An 18,588-nucleotide genomic window follows, 5' to 3' on the forward strand; every position below is an offset into this window, starting at 1 on the left:
TGACGACGACCAAGAGTAGTTTAGGAGGATCCCAGGCAGGAGGCCTGCGCCTCTTTCGATCTGTATCCCAGTTTGTGCTAGCCATCTTACGGCAACTTGTTTAACTTATGTCTGTACTCAGATATTGTTGCTTCCGCTGACTCGTCTATGATCGAGCACTTGTATTCGAGCCCTCGAGGCCCCTGGCTTGTATTATGATGCTTGTATGACTTTTTTTATTTTTAGAGTTGTGTTGTGATATCTTCCCATGAGTCCCTGATCTTGATCGTACACGTTTGCGTGTATGATTAGTGTACGATTGAATTGGGGGCGTCACAAGTTGGTATCCGAGCCGACTGCCTGTAGGAATCCCCCTTCCACACTCCTTGGCCGAAGTCGAGTCTAGACATTACAAAACTTTTACTAACATGGATGTGTGTCTTACGGGCCCACGTTGCCATTTGGGTTGTATTAGGATCTTTTTATTCCTCGTCTTTACTCTGGGATTATAATCTCTCTTCTTTTCGGGTTAAAGACTTTGCTAACTCTAACATTAGGATCTCGTGATCACATCCACCCGGAGAGCCCCTTCATTCCAGATGATCGACTGCTTCAACAAAAGATTCTGACAATACTCTCTTATGTTCTCCTGAGACTTTGTGCCATTGCTTTTGCAATTCCCTTCCATCGATAAACCCTATGGATAACCACGTACACTTGCCATTCATACAATCATTCCCCATTGATCTTGTTATTACAAGATACCTCGAAATTCTCTCTATTTTTCAAGAATACTTTGTGCTTACGGTCTTACAATTCTTAGCCACATGAATACCCTTACGAATAATTCCTCGCACTTATCAAGTATCCGCTCATTCCCAGTTGTTCATGTGTTTCACAAAAGTTTTCGAAATACCATTCGATCTTCCGAAAATCCTGAGCATCCTATTACTCTTGAAATTCTTGCTTGCTTGCATTATGGTTAATCCCATAAGTCTAGTAATCTTGTTAACATCCATTGGCATTATCATTTTGAGTCCGTTGATTCGATTTGTTGTGAATGCTCACAATCCTCAAACAGATCCTAGGATTCATCCTTCTGGCTCAGACGTCATTTTAAACACGACCAATCAAATTGTTGTCGATTTTACCCCTAAGCTTACTCAACTTATCCATCCTTAATCAAAGCGTTTGCTTCTAATCCTTTGATTTGGAAATCATAATTCCTTTACATGTGAGCTTTGAATTAGCCAGTTCCTTCTATATATGCCTTTGCATTGTTTCTTCCTCTAGTTGTGTGCCAATACTCACATCAGCTTTGCTATGGACTGTCGGATCCTTTGTTGAAATATCATCCGACAGTGTCCTTCGTATACAAAAACCTCGAGAAGTTCTTTCCCTGATATATAATGCCTTTGGCAATTCGTATCCTCTGCTTTGATAACCATACTCTACTTTCGAGCTGGTGATAATTACTCTCAAAGCTTGTGTTATACGTTCCTAATAAGCCCCGATGGGTTGAACCAATGCCTTCCCTAATCTGTATGAACCCGGGAACTTCTACGGGTCATACTCTATTGGTGTTATGCCAGATAAATTTCTACACTACAACTTCGTCGAAGGCGAGGAGTGATTGAAAGGTTATACATTGGAGAAGTGGGAGTCGACCTTGAACTTTGTGTTCATGCCCATGGACACGATGTAGAACATATCATGGAAGCTGCTCGTAAAAATAATTACCCCCTTGTTATAAGTTCATCTTGTATCCCTGGTTTGATCATTTATGATTGTGGTTCCGACCATAATTTCTTCCTTTGATTCCATTTCTCAGACAAGTTAAAGTGCTTGTCTTCTATAGATCAATGCACCCCACTTCAATCTTTAATTTGATATGCCTTCGAGTATTATCCCCCTGGTATCTCGAAGATATCATGCATTGCACTACATCTTATGAATTTGTGCTGGAGTAATACCTTTCTCTGTCATAGTCACTCCACGAGTTCTGGGTTGTCGTCAACCGAGAACACCGAATAGTGAATCGAGTCCGCACTGCGATCCAAAAACTCTTAGTAATCTTCATTGCTTACGAGTTTGTAGTTGATCATGTCATTCCCAACTGACTGACTACATCATCATCGTCTGGCTGACTACTTGACCATTCTATCTATGTCCTTCATCCCCGGGACACAATCCCGACAGTGCGCTAAGCTTACATCAAACTTTCCGCATCATATTGTTTGTCTTGAGAGACAACTCCGAATTCTGAGATGGCATCTTATCTATGGTTATAGTAACCTTCTGCTTCACCATTCCCTTGGTGTGATGTCATCGCCGATTGATTACACATTCATGATATCTCTCGACAAATGTATCATGATCATCATCAACCTTATGAGCTCTTCCAGGATATCGATCGAATTCATGATGAGAAATACCACCCTTGCCCTCGATGATTTGTGTTATCATCGGCCACTTTATTGCCTTCCCTCCAACACAAACTTGTTCGTGTTTTGTGTTATACCTTGAGTTCCTTGCTATCCAGCATTTGTTCTTTACCTTGGAATGTTACCACCTTTTATGTCAAGAATGTCGTGGGAATTTTACCACCTCTTGAGAATTCTTGGTATAGTGATACTTCTCACCATCACCATTCTTTCTTGGTCCCCGTGTTGATTCCAACAAGTGAACGGTGTTGTTTGGGTTCTTTCCTTCTAGCAACCCTATTGCTTTGAAGTTAATGGTCGACATTTCATTCTTAGACCATTGGTTATCGAATCACCATTATAACATCGGTCATGCTACCTAAGCCCATATTTCGGGTGCACCTTTCAACCAATGTTTAAATTGGGTATGTTTTCCTCGAGCATATCTCCTTATATCATTTGATCTGACAAATGTTATCTCTTTTTTCACATGATTGTGGAAATCCATCTTTTGGAAATGTCGATGAATTGTCGTTTAGTTCATCAGCCACCCTCTCATCCTATCCTTGGTTTAATGATGAACTCTCGTTTCGGAACTCGCTTCCATAGATCATTTCTGAGAATCTCACAATGTCCTCTCGTCAAATTGTGTTGCACCTTTTCTTCTCAGGCATCATAAGTCTGAGGTATCCCGACACCAATCAGATCTGAATCTCGGTCAGATATGATGGTTGGAACACATATCCAAGAATTATAACATTGGTCTTTATATGACCCGGTAAGATGATGTCATGCCTAGCACACCTGGTCGGAGGACCTATTGCTATAGTATCGTTTTATAAGGTTAGCCATTCGTCCATGAGGAAATTGTAAGACTTATTCTATAAGTTGTTCCTGATGGATCCTTTTTGTATCCAAAGTCTGATCTTTACCCAGTGACCATGTCAATGCTATCTCGAAGCATGTCTGTGGTACTCCGTTTTTCAATAAGAACATTTGAAGCCCAAAGCTAAATGTTTCCTGCTCAATTATCCAAACACCGCTGTATGGGTAATGTCATGAAATTTCTCTCCCCTTACCTAAAGAGTTTTCTACATTATATCCTGTCATGGATATCATGCTCTGTTTGTCCTTGGGAAGGATATACCCTTGAAATATGTGCTTAAACACATTTTCCTTTCCATTGTTCTGTTTGATATGATAATACACATTTTCCTTTCCGTTGTCTTGTTTAACCTTTCTCGTGGTTTATATGATCTAAGCAGTAATGATTCGCTGCTTATGTAAACACCCTGTTGTACAACCTTGTCAGTAAGACCGTGTTACTGTTGTTGATGACATTCGGTAACCACCGATGGACGAGAACTTTGCCTATTGGTCCGCCTCGTTTCAACGAGCAGGAAAATGGTTCTCTTCATCCGTCGCCCTTGGTACCAACGATGCAACCAACATAGCTGACCGGTTTTTCTCTGACATGCCTTGCTATCATGACAATGCAAGATGTCAACGCCCTTCCCTATTTTAACCCACATGGTGGGCCCATAACCCACAGTTCCACAGGATCAAAACCTGACTCTCCTGTACACCCCCTGTTTCCAAATTTATTCCTCACGTGTGGCTTCGTATGTAATTCACGAGCCACCTTTTGAGAGGATCATCAATTCTGGTATCATACACAATACTTATTCCCGTTCCTTGGAACCCCTGTCACGCCCCGTTTCAGGCATCGAACGATTGCCTGCCCGCTTGAAACTTCCCATGATACCTCTTTATTTTGCTCTCGAAATTTTCTGAAGTTTCAATTCGAGAGTTACTTTCCGCCACCTTCCCCGATGATATCGACCAGATAGTCAACCTTGCAGAGGTCCGTTCTTCTGGAATAACCACCCTTTATTCTTTCGTAAGTACGATGGAGTTCCTGAAGAAAGGATGCCAACTTCATCATGATGACCTGAAGCAGAGAAATGAAGACATCAACGTAATGGATCGGCTGCTTCGAGAAGAGCAACCAAGTTCGAGGACGCTCGTTAGAATTTCGTAACCAAATCCCTTCCCCGTCACTTCCCCTCTTAAATCTCGGGACGAGATTTCTTGTAGTGGAGGAGAATTGTGACGCTAGGATATTTAAGCTACAGTAATTCCTTGTTAATGATGCCACGTCACCGCGGTTACTCTTGTTAATCTCGCGTTAGTTCGAAACCAATTCAAATTCAAATTCAAATTCAAAATCAAAACAAACGGTAAAAGTTTTCAAACATTAAAACTAAAATGTTCGGGTTGTGCCAAATAATGCATAGGTAATTATGGTGGAGAAACCACACTTCTATGAAATGATTAAATACTCTGAAATAAATAAAACCGTAGCAAAAGAATTATTTAAATGTTTTTAGATAACAAACAAATATTAAACTAGTTTATTTGACCACCAAACTTTTTATGGTAGAGGGCTGCTCTGAAACATTATTTTAGGAGCTATGGTCATATGTTATAAACACTAAAATAAAGTGTGACTAAAATAAAACAGAAAGTAGTAACTAAAAGAAAAGAAAACATAAAAAATAAGAAAAGGAGAAGAACCCCCTCTACTCGGCCGTGGTCTAGCTAGCCTCTGGGCCGCTAGGCCGGCCCAACCGCCCCCATCACCCCACCTTATCCCATGGGCGACCGAACCCTAACGGTTCAACCCCCCACTCGCACTCGGTCACCCCACTTCCTCCCCCACTCTCCCACGTCGCTCTCCCCCTTCCCGATCCAATCTGGATCGGGGGAATCGTGCTCGGCGCCCTGCGCAACTCGCCCGACCCTGTCGCCCCAGACGCCCGTCGCCCTTCACCAACGCCGCCCCGTCTTCACCTCCTCCCTGACCAGTCGCCCAGCGCTCGGCGCCTTCCCCCACCCCGTCGCTGCTCAGTGCCGCCGCCCGGAACGACTTTGCCTTGGCCACCTCGTCGTCGACCACGCCTCCTCGTCGGTCTGCCTCCTCCGACGCCGTCGTCCCCATCGACGACCCCCACCCCCGCTGCCCTTTTCCCTACCGGCCCTGTGAGCTTCCCCTCCCCCCTCTCTCTGCCGTGCCGCGCGCCCGCTCCGCCGTGGCCGCACCCTCTCCCCCGCTGCTCCCTCGTCCCGTGCATGCGCCGTCTGCACTCACACGGCACCCGCGCCCGCGCCCGCGCCATGCTGTCGTGCCGCGCCCCCCGCCTCCATTGCTGCTTGCCGCCGCACTCTGCCTCGCAGCCCCCCGTGCTATCCGCGACCCGCGCGCCCGGCTCCTCCTTCACCGCGCCCTCCCCCGCTTGCGCTGCCTGCTGGTGCCGCATCGCCCGTGCCCGGCCACGGCCTAGCGCCGTCGCCGCTCCAGTCCGCCTTCGGCTGCCGCCCGCGGCCCTCCTCCTCGCTTCCGCGCCTGCCGGCGCGCACCACCGCCTGCTGCCGTAGCTGCTGCTCTGCGGCGCGCGCTCGACCCCTCCCTTGCCTGCTGTTACTGTGGCGCGCCGCTCCCTTTCCCCACCACCGCTACTGGCCTCGCCGCGGGCCACCGCGAGCCCCCTGCCCCTCGCCGTGTGCTGCTCCCCGCGGCACCGGCACGCCCGCAGCGCCTACAGCGCCCAAACGGGCTGGGCACCTGCGCTCTACGCTCGTTGCCCGCACACCCGACCCTCTATGGCCCCAGGGGCCTATGACAAGGGGCCCCCGCCCCAGAACATTTTTATAAAAATAAAATGGAAGAAAATAAAATAAAATTAACTTAATAAAATTAATAATTAATTAATTAGTGAATTAATTAAGTTAATTAATCTTGTTTAATTAATCTAATTAACTAGTTAGTTTAATTAAACCGTAATTAGATAGCTAAATCCTAATTAACCTAAACCGAGTATGACAGGTGGGTCCCGCACGTCAGTTTGACCCAGTCAACGCCCTGTTGACTGCTGACGTCATCATACACTATTCTGGATAATGTTGATTTAAAATAATTAAGTAAATTCTAAAAATGATTTAATCTTTTAAAATTAATATAAAATAAATCGTAGCTCGGATGAAAAAAATTCTACATGAAAGGTTCTGAGAACGACGAGACGAATCTGAATACGCAGCCCGTTCATCCGCCACGCATAGCAAACACGCAACTTTCTCCCTTCGGTTCATCTGTCTGAAAACGCAAAACACCGGGAATACTTTCCCGGATGTTTTCCCCCTTCGCTGGTATCACCTACTACCGCGTTAGGGCATACCTAGCACCGCGTATTGCCTCGTTATGTTTTGTGATGCTTTGTTTGATCCGTATTTACTGTTTCTTCCCCCCTCTTCTTCTCCGGTAGACCCCGAGACCAGCGCTGATGCCACCAAGTACGACTACGTCACCGACGACCTTTCTTCCTGTAGAACAGAGCTTCCAGGCAAGCCCCCCCTTGATCACTAGATATCGCCTATTCTTCTCTCTACTGCTTGCATTAGAGTACTGCTTTCCGTTAATCCTATCCTGATGCATAGCCTGTCCTTGCTACTACTTTTGTTACCTTTACCTGCAATCCTACATGCTTAGTATAGGATGCTAGTATTCCATCAGTGGCCCTATATTCTTGTCCGTCTGCCATGCTATACTATCGGGCCGTGATCACTCGGGAGGTGATCACGGGTATATACTATATACTTTATACATGATACATGTGGTGACTAAAGTCGGGTCGGCTCGTGGAGCACCCGCGAGTGATTCACGGATTGGGGGCTGAAAGGACCTTTGTCCCGATGGCCCTCTGTGTGGATCTTTGTGGCGGAGCGACAGGGCAGGTTGAGACCACCTAGGAGAGAGGTGGGCCTGGCCCTGGTCGGTGTCCGCGGTTACTTCTAAATAACACGCTTAACGAACTTGGTATTTGATCTGAGTCTGGCCACTGGCCTATACGCACTAACCAACTACGCGGGAACAGTTATGGGCACTCGATGTCGTGGTATCAGCCGAAGCCTTCTTGACGTCAGCGACAGAGCGGCGCGCGCCGGATTGGACTGGAACGCATGCTCTTGTATTAGGGAGGCTAGGTCTGCTTACTAGCCGCGTACGCAACGTGCAGGTGTGCAATAGGCGATGGGCCCAGACCCCTGCGCGCATAGTATTTAGACCGGTGTGCTGACCTCTCTGTTGTGCCTAGGTGGGGCTGCGATGTGTTGATCTTCCGAGGCCGGGCATGACCCAGGAAAGTGTGTCCGGCCAAAGGGGATCGAGCGTGTTGGGTAATGTGGTGCACCCCTGCAGGGAAGTTTATCTATTCGAATAGCCGTGATCTTCGGTAACAGGACGACCCAGAGTTGTACCTTGACCTTATGACAACTAGAACCGGATATTTAATAAAACACGCCCTTTCAAGTGCTAGATATAATCCAGTGATCGCTCTCACACAGGGCGAGGAGGGGAGGATCGCCGGGTAGGATTATGCTATGCGATGATACTTGGTGAACATTCATCTACTCTCTTCTACATGCTGCAAGATGGAGGCTGCCAAAAGCTTAGTCTTCGATAGGACTAGCTACCCCCCTCTTATTCTAGCATTCTGCAGTTCAGTCCACCGATATTGCCTCTTTACACATATACCCATGCATATGTAGTGTAGATCCTTGCTTGCGAGTACTTTGGATGAGTACTCACGGTTGCTTTTCCCCCTCTTTTCCCCCTTTCCCTTCTACCTGGTTGTCGCAACCAGATGCTGGAGCCCAGGAGCCAGACGCCACCGTCGACGAAGACTCCTACTGCACCGGAGGTGCCTACTACTACGTGCAGGCCGCTGACGACGACCAAGAGTAGTTTAGGAGGATCCCAGGCAGGAGGCCTGCGCCTCTTTCGATCTGTATCCCAGTTTGTGCTAGCCATCTTATGGCAACTTGTTTAACTTATGTCTGTACTCAGATATTTTTGCTTCCGCTGACTCGTCTATGATCGAGGACTTGTATTCGAGCCCTCGAGGCCCCTGTCTTGTATTATGATGCTTGTATGACTTATTTTATTTTTAGAGTTGTGTTGTGAGATCTTCCCATGAGTCCCTGATCTTGATCGTACATGTTTGCGTGTATGATTAGTGTACGATTGAATCGGGGGCGTCACAATGGCAATCTCCATCTCCTTATAGTACTGTTCAACGCTCTAGGTTCCTTGCTTGAGGAGTTGGAGTTTCTTGAAAAGGTCGCGGTAGTAGTAGGTTGGCACGAAGCGTGCTCTCACTACATCCTTCATGTCATCCCAAGTGGCAATGGGTGGTTCACCTCTTGCTTGTCATCGCTCAATGACTTGTTCCCACCATATGAGGACATAGTCTTGGAACTCGAGGGATGCCATGGCGATCTTCTTCTCTTACTCATAGTTGTGCAAACGAAAGATCTTGTCTACCTTAAATGCCCATGAAAGGTACTCTTCGGGATCATTGCTTCCGGTGAACTAGGGCATGGTGAACTTTAGCTTGCTGTAGCATTGCTCTTCGTTGTGTTGGTGTCGGGGATGATGACACCCTTGTTGTGGAGGATTGTCAATCTCATGTTGCGCTTGGTGTGGAGGTTGTCAACCTCATTTTGCTCTTGGCGAACTAGTGGTTCCTGTCGAGGAGCTTGTGGACCTTGACGATGCACTCGAGCTTGATAGTTCCTCCCTCGAACTTCTTCGCGAAGTGCTTCTTGTTGCTCGCGCGTTTGTCCGTTGCAGTCGGCGATGGCGCGACTTGTGTCGTGGAGGGCACGTTGGGCCTCAAGTGCTTGGGCTTCATGCCGTTTTTGTTGTTGTTGTTGTTGTTGTTGTTGTCGTAGTGTTTCAGCATCTTGCTCTTCTTGGTGTTGGCACGCTCGTTCTTCCTCTTGTTGGCGTAGACATTGACGTTCTTGTGCTTGCACGAATATAGCTTGGTTTTGACAATATCGATGCTCTTGCGCTCGAAGTTGCTCTTGATGATTGGAGTCGTGTAGAGGATTGCGGTTTTCTTGCCGGTCTTGGCGCGCGGCTCGTCGATGAGTTTTTGATGTTGTAGTACTTGAGCCGGAGATGGTGTCGTCGGAGTGTCGACTCGAGCGGATCCGTCTTGAGTAGGACGAAGAGGTAGAAGAGCGGTTGACCAACAAGGCACAAATCTCGTCCATTCTTGCATTGCTCTCTTGCTTTTGTTCGTCGAGCTTGTTGTCGAAGTAGTCTCCTGTACGTTGCTCAGAGAGTCGCAAGTCGGTGGCGAGGTTGTCGATGCGGTCGCTCATTGCTTGTTGTTCTTGATGCAAAGCTTGTTGTGTGCCAAATAGGTGTAGCTTGGTGACGTACTTGTTTGGGTCGTCGTCTTGCTCGATGAAGAGTTGGTTGGTAGAAGAACTTGGCATGTCCATCGTTCCAAGCAAATATGTGAGTGGGAGAAAGAGAAGAACTATACCAAATGTACCTTGACCGAAGTTGAAGATGGATCAATGATCACTCAATAGTGTAACAAGGAAATAGCACAATTGGTACCAATTCTTGTCGGTTCTCGCACCTAAACAATTAAAAGCTTATGGTGGATCTTGGTTAGGATGGTGGCACTAAATTTGATGCAATTGTTAGTGAGCCTCAATAATGTTGGAAAAGATTCACAAATTTGCAAATGCAACAAGTAGACCAATGGCAAGATATGGGTACACGGAAACACACACGCAAATAGATAAATGGGGTCGCGCAACCAAGGAATGAGCCAAAATGGGGAATCCATGAAAATGCTCTTGTTGCACAACACTAGAGAGACGCTAGCACAATTGCACAAATGGCGGATACGAAACTTTTGCACAACCTACTAAGTAAAAATGCAACGAATTCTATCCCAAGTATGCTATATGTATGGTATTCCGATGATATGATCCAAGATGATCGAGTATGACAATCTTAATGTAGTATGATGCTATGGTTCTTGCTTATAAGCTCTTTGCTCATCTTTCCTTTTTGCTTAAAAGCTTGTTTGGCTCTTTCTCTTTCGAGCTATTTTCTCATGCAAAACTTCACGAACCAAGATAGCAATTGTGTACGCGATGACAACTTTGTGACACAAAAGATGGTACCAAGATATGCACCACGATGATATGGTATGTATGCTATGGGAAGTATGATCGCTAATGTGCACAAGTAACGTTGCCGGCAATACTCAAAGGCTAGTCTCGATGGGTAAGTTACGCAAAATGGGTTATGTGGTTATCAATGTAATGGCAAGGAGTAGACAAAGATGTCGTCGAAGTTACCGTCCTTGCTTACGCTTGAAGGTGTCAAAATGGTGAAGTGGACGATGTCGAGTCCTTGGCGAAAATGAGTGGCGGTGATGTCGATGTCGAACCGTTCCTAGTTAGCCGAAGCACCCTACGAAATGATGAACCACAAATTAAATCGCAAAACCAAATGTCAAGTGGTTGTATCGAAGCTGGCAATGCGGAAGTGTGGGTAGGAATGTGGATGATATGGTGGAGGACCTAGGCAAAACCGTCAATGCGCTAAGGCTGAAAACCGGGCGGGGCGGTAGTACCGCCTGGATGGGCGGTAGTACCGCTTGTGGTGCTTAGTGGTATTACCGCTTGGTGAGGGGCGGTAGTACCTCTTGGGTCGGGAAAATTCATAGATCGGGATCGGGGTGGATTTTGGGCGGAAAAGGATGATTTTGGGGGGGGGGGGGTAAAATTTGATGGATTTTGTGGATGGAAGGTGGGGAAACTTGGGGAGATGCTAGATCCACTCGAAACCAAGCAAATCCATGGATCAAATCCAACAAAACTTCATCACACCAACAAATCACAAAAAAAATTTGGGGCTGTTTTTGGTGTGGAATTTTCGTAAGTGGGACAAAATCAACAAAATTAGGCTAGAAAACAAAGGGGTAGGGGCTCCAAATTCGTGATCAACCTTGCTCTGATCCAAGATGATGTAGGGTAGAACCCTAGGTGGCCGATCTTTCACGATTGGAGCGAATCCTACAAAGAACATGGAGAACACGAGGGGGGAAACACGAGGGGAAACACGAGAGAATCACTCAAACCAACAAGATTCGATTACACATGCGCTAGATCCTCGGAACACGAAGAGATACACGATCCACAATCAACAAAGGACGATACAAGTAGCTAGTTCTTCTCCATGAGGAGGTCTTGAGGTGGTTCTTCCCGTAAAGGGGCGTTGAATTCACTTAGGGATCTTCTCCGAAGAGGTCGTGAACTCCGAGGAGAAGGTAACCAAGTGGATGAGCAAAGCTCTATCTCTAATATGAGCTAATCCTTTGCTAACCATAGAAAGGAGGTGGAGGTGGTCTATTTATAGTCTAAGTCATGAAGGCGTAAGTGGGAGAGGGATACAAGGCCAAATGCCCAGCTGCGCACAGGCAGGGCAATAGTACTGGCCCCTCGGGCGGTAGTACCGCTTCTGGAGCTTTAGCGGTAGTACCGCTTGGGTTGGGCGGTAGTATCGGACTTGCACCGCTCGATCACAGGAGCTCGCACGGAAGTTGCGGTAGTAGGGCGGATGTTGGATGGTAGTACAGCTTGTGGGCCTTTAGTGGTAGTACCGCTTGGTGTGGACGGTAGTACCGCCCGTTTCGGACTGGGCGGATCCTCTTCATGCTCTTGATGTCCATCTTGCACCATGACGTCTCCTTGGTTGGTTCCTTCGTACCTAAGCACACAAAGCATCTCCGTTTGAGGTAGTAGCCATGTCTCATGTGCATCAAAGTGGAATTGTGAGAGGAGAGATGTCACCTTGGTTTCGAGAGCTCTTGCACGTGCTCGTGTCATGGGTCCACTAGGCACTTGGTGAGGCGATGATAGGTCCATGGGGATGATCTTGGGATGCTCCGCATCCGAGACTCTCTATCATGAAGATCATGGTGCTACTTTGAAGCACAAGTGTGGCAAAAAGGATAGTAACATTGTCCCTTCTCTCTTTTTCTCTCATTTTTTCTTTTTTTCTTCTTTTTTTCTTTCTCTTTTTTGGGCCTTCTCTTGTTTTATTTGGCCTTTATGTCTTTTTTTATTTCCTTGCATGGGACAATACTCTAATAATGAAGATCATCACACTTCTATTTACTTACAACTCGATACTAGAACAAAAAATATGACTCTATGTGAATGCCTCCGGTGGTGTACCGGGATGTGCAATGAATCAAGGGTGACATGTATAAAAAATATGAAGAACGGTGGCTTTGCCACAAATACGATGTCAACTACATGATCATGCAAAGCAAAATGACAATGATGATGTATGTCATAATGAACAGAACGATGGAAAGTTGCATGGCAATATATCTCAGAATGGCTATGGAAATGCCATAATAGGTAGGTATGGTGGCTGTTTTGAGGAAGGATATGTGGTGGGTTTATGATACCGGCGAAAGTTGCGCGGTACTAGAGAGGCTAGCAATGGCGGAAAGGTGAGAGTGTGTATAATCCATGGACTCAACATTAGTCATAAAGAACTCATGCACTTATTGCAAAAATCTATTAGTCATCGAAACAAAGTACTACACGCATGCTCCTAGGGGCATAGATTGGTAGGAAAAAACCATCGCTTGTCCCCGACCGCCACTCATAAGGAAGACAATCAAAAAACATCTCATGCTCCAACTTCGTTACATAAGGGTTCACCATACGTGCATGCTACGTGACTCACAAACTTTAACACAAGTATTTCTCAAATTCACAACTACTTACTAGGATGACTCTAATATCACCATCTTCATATCTCAAAACAATCATAAGGAATCAAACTTCTCATAGTATTCAATGCACTATATATGAGTTTTTATTATATCCCTCTTGGATGCCTATCATATTTGGACTAATTTTATAACCAAAGCAAATTACCATGATGTTCTAAATACTCTCAAAATAATATAAGTGAAGTACGAGAGTTCATCAATTTCTATAAAATAAAACCACCGCCGTGCTCTAAAAAGATATAAGTGAAGCACTAGAGCAAAATTGCCTAGCTCAAAAGATATAAGTGAAGCACATAGAGTATTATAATAAATCACGATCCATGCGTGCCTCTCTCAAAAGGTGTGTACAGCAAGGATGATTGTGGCAAACTAAAAAGCAAAGACTCAAATCATGCGAGAGTTCATGTGGTGAATAAAAATACAGCCTCAAGTAAAGTTACCGATAGACGAAGACGAAAGAGGGGATGCCTTCCCGGGGCATCCCCAAGCTTAGGCTTTTTTACATCCTTGAATATTACCTTGGGGTGCCTTGGGCATCCCCAAGCTTAGGATCTTGCCACTCCTTATTCCATAGTCCATCAAATCCTTACCCAAAACTTGGAAACTTCACAACACAAAACTCCAACAGATAATCTCATATGCTCCGTTAGTATAAGAAAATAAATCACCACTTTAGGTACTGTTGTGAACTCATTCTTTATTTATATTGGTGTAATATCTACTGTATTCCAATGTTTCCATGGTTCATACCCCCCGATACTAGCCATAGATTCATCTAAATAAGCAAACAACACGCGAAAAACATAATCTGTCAAAAAACAGAACATTCTATAGCAATTTGGATATTTCGAATACTTCTGTAACTCCAAAATCCTGAGAAAATAGGAAGTCCGAGATAATTTGTTCATTAATTTTCTTCAAAAAGAATCATCTAAAAATCACTAACCAGCTAAAAATAAGAATTGTTTTCGTGAGCGCAAAAGTTTCTGTTTTTCAGCACGATCAATTCACCTATCACCGTAGGCTGTCCCATAGGTCTTACTTGGCACAAACACTAATTAAAACATAAAGCCACATCTAACCAGAGGTTAGATGATTTATTCAAAGAAAAATAGGACCTACAAATCAAGAACATAAAATAAAATTGGGTTTCCTCCCAACAAGCGCTATTGTTTAATGCCCTTAGCTAGGCATAAAACACGAATATATCTAAGTGTTATCATCTTTGGCATGCAATCCATAAGTGGCTCTCATAATAGATTCATAAGGTAATTTAATTTTATTTCTTGGAAAGTGTTCCATGCCCTTCCTTAATGGAAATTGAATCTAATGTTTGCTTCTTTCATATCAATAATTGCACCAATCGTTCTAAGGAAAGGTATACCAAGAATAATAGGACATGTCGGATTGCAATCTATATCAAGAACAACGAAATCTACGGGCACATAATTCCTATTTGCAACAATAATAACATCATTAATTCTTCCCATAGGTTTCTTAATAGTGTAATTCGCAAGATGCAAATTTAAGGAACAATCATCAAATTCACGGAACCTAACACATCACACAAAGTTTTTGGAATGGTGGAAACACTAGCACCCAAATCACACAAAGCATAGCATTAATAATCTTTAATCTTGATCTTAATAGTAGGTTCCCACTCATCGTAAAGTTTTCTAGGAATAGATACTTCCAAATTAAGCTTTTCTTCAAAAGATTGCATCATAGCATCAACAATATGTTTAGTAAAAGCTTTGTTTTGATTATAAGCATGAGGAGAATTCAACATGGATTGCAACAAGGAAATACAATCTATCAAAGAACAATTATCACAATTAAAGTCCTTGAAATCCAAATAGTGGGTTCATTGGGACGCCTTCTAACTAAAGTTGACTCATCTCCAGCCCCATCTTCATCAAGATTTACATTGGAAAACAAAGATTCAATAGGAGTCACATCAATCACTTTAAGATCTTCATTATTATTTAAAGCTTCTGGTTTAGTGGCCATTTTATTTACTAAAGTGGCTTGTTTGTCAAAAATTTGACCTACTAAATTTTCAAGATGCGCAAACTAAGATCTTAAACCATAGTCTTCCTTAGACATATCATCAAGATCTTTGTTCATGTATTCCATAAAACTTTTCTGCTCCTTGAGTTCATTCCTAAAGAAATCATTATGCTCAAATTGCAAAGACATGAAGCTTGTAATATTATTTTCAATTTCGTCCAACCTCCTAAGGCGAGGGTCAACATTTTATGGAGAAGACATTGCGACAAAGCAAGCAATCCAACACACGTGCGCACAAAAGGCAAGCGAACAAGATGAACGAAAGAGGGGCGAAGAAAAGGCGAATCTTTTCGAAAATCATTTTAGAAGTGGGGGAGAGGAAAACGAGAGGCGAATGGAAAATAATGTAATGCGATGTATGAGAGTTTATGATCTGTACTTGGTATGTCTTGGCTTGGCGTAGATATCCCCGGCAACGGCGCCAGAAATTGGCAAGTTGACGGGAGATCGAATCTTGACTTGACTTGGCGTAAATATCCCCGGCAACGGCGCCAGAAATTCTTCCTGCTACTTCTTGAACTTGCGTTGGTTTTTCCCTTGAAGAGGAGAGGGTGATGCAGCAAAGTAGAGTAAGTATTTCCCTGAGCTTTTGAGAACCAAGGTATCAATCCAGTAGGAGATAACGCTCAAGTCACCGAATACTTGCACAAACAAACACCAACTTGCACCCAACGCGATAAGGGGTTGTCAATCCCTTCATGGTTATTTGCAAAGTGAGATCTGATAGAGATGGATAAACGATAAAGTAATATTTTTGGTATTTTTGGTTTACGGAACGGAAAGTAAAAGATTGCAAAGTAAATAAATAAGAAACTAAAATTGTAGATTGGAAACTTATATGATGTAAAATAGACCGGGGGGCCATAGGTTTCACTAGAGGTTTCTCTCGAGATAGAAAATATTATGGTGGGTGAACAAATTATTGCCGAGCAATTGATAGAAAAGCGCAAAGTTATGACGATATCTAAGGCAATGATCATGAATATATGCATCACGTCCATGTCAAGTCCACCGAAACGATTCTGCATCTACTACTATTACTCCACACATTGACCGCTATCCAGCATGCATCTAGAGTATTAAGTTCATAAAGAACGGAGTAACACATTAGGCAAGATGACATGATGTAGAGGAATTAACTCAAGCAATATGATGAAAACCCCATCTTTTTATCCTCGACGGCAACAATACAATACGTGCCTTGCTGCCCCTACTGTCACTGGGAAAGGACACCGCAAGATTGAACCCAAAGCTAAGCACTTCTCCCATTGCAAGAAAAACCAATCTAGTTGGCCAAACCAAATCGATAGTTCGAAGAGACTTGCAAAGATATCAAATCATGCATATAAGAATTCAGAGAAGATTCAAATAATATTCATAGATAAGCTTGATCATAAATCCACAATTCATCGGATCTCGGCAAACACACTGCAAAAGAGTATTACATCGAATAGATCTCCAAGAACATCGAGGAGAACTTTGTATTGAGAATCAAAGAGAGAGAGAGAGAAGAAGCCATCTAGCTACTAGCTACGGACCCGTAGGTGATAACCCACAAGTATAGGGATCAATTGTAGCCTCTTTCGATGAGTAAGAGTGTAGAACCCAACGAGAAGCTAAAGGTAGAACAAATATTCCCTCAAGTCCTATCGACCACCAATACAACTCTACACGCGCTTGACGTTCGCTTTACCTAGAACAAGTATGAAACTAGAAGTACTTTGTAGGTGTAACGGGATAGGTTTGCAAGATAATAAAGAGAATGTAAATAAAAACTAGGGGCTGTTTAGATAAAGACACAATAAAGTTAGTATAACGAGTGTGGAGAAGTGGTGGTAGGAGTTGCGAAATTGTCCCTAAGCAATTGACTACTTTACTAGACCGATAGCAAGTTTTATGTCGGAGAGGCCACTGCTAGCATGTCATCCCAGACATGGAATTCTATGCATTTATGATTGGAACTATTAGCAAGCATCCGCAACTACTAACGTTCATTAAGGTAAAACCCAACCATAGCATTAAGATATATTGGTCCCCCTTCAATCCCGTATGCATCAATTTCTATGCTAGGTTGAAGCTTCTGTCACTCTTGCCCTCCAATACATAGTCCTACCAACATACAACTAACCCTATGGTGTGATCTGCGCGCGCGCTCATATGATGGTCACCAAAGGACAACAACATAACCACAAGCAAATTAAACCAATCATAGCAATTCACCAACTACCGATAGGACAACGAAAATCTACTCAGACATCATAGGATGGCGACACATCATTGGATAATAATATGAAGCATAAAGCACCATGTTCAAGTAGAGGGTACAGCGGGTTGCGGGAGAGCGGACCGCTGTAGATAGATGGGGGAAGGTGATGAAGATGTTGGTGAAGATGACGGAGGTGTTGGTGTAGATTGCGGTGACGATGATGGCCCCGGCGACGTTCCGGCGCCACTGGAAGAGAGGGGGAGAGGCCCCCCTTCTTCTTCTTATTCTTCCTTGACCTTCTCCCTAGATGGGAGAAGGGTTTCCCCTCTGGTCCTTGGCTTCCATGGCATGGGAGGGGCGAGAGCCCCTCCGAGATTGGATCTGTCTCTCTGTCTCTCTCTGTTTCTGCGTTCCAGATTCTGCCCTTTCATTGTTTCTTATATTCCCGGAGATCCGTAACTCCGATTGGGCTGAAAATTGGACACGATTTTTATCCGGATATTGGCTTTCTTGCGGCAAAAGAAGGGCACAAACCGCCTTACGGGGTGTCCATGAGGGCCTAGGGAGCGCCTGACCCCCTGGGGCGCGCCCCCTGCCTCGTGGCCATCTCGGGCATCGTCTCGCGTTGATTCTTCTTCCCAAAAATCACATATATTCCAAAAAAATCTCCGGCAGTTTTTATCCCGTTTTGAGTCCATTTGATATGGACCGCGAAACAAAAAACATGCAACAAACAGGAACTGGCACTGGGCACTGGATCAATATGTTAGTCCCAAAAATAGTATAAAAAGTTGCCAAAAGTATGTAAAAGTTGTAGATATTGGCATGGAACAATCAAAAAATATAGATACGACGGAGACGTATCAGCATCCCCAAGCTTAATTCCTGCTCGTCCTCGAGTAGGTAAATGATAAAAAAGATAATTTTTGATGTGAAATGCTACCTAACATAATCCTGATCATGTAATCTAATCATGGCATGAATTTTAGGACACGAGTGATTCAAAGCAATAGTCAATCATTTGACATTAAGACAATAATACTTCAAGCATACTAACCAAGCAATTATGTCTTATCAAAATAACATAGCCAAAGAAAGCTTATCCCTACAAAATCATATAGTTTGGACATGCTTCATTTTCGTCACACAAAATGCTCCCATCATGCACAACCCCGATGACAAGCCGAGCAATTGGTTCATACTTTTTAACGCGCTTCAGCTTTTTCAA

The sequence above is a fragment of the Aegilops tauschii genome, chromosome 4, assembly GCF_002575655.3.
Source record: "Aegilops tauschii subsp. strangulata cultivar AL8/78 chromosome 4, Aet v6.0, whole genome shotgun sequence".
Classification (NCBI taxonomy): Eukaryota; Viridiplantae; Streptophyta; class Magnoliopsida; order Poales; family Poaceae; genus Aegilops; species Aegilops tauschii.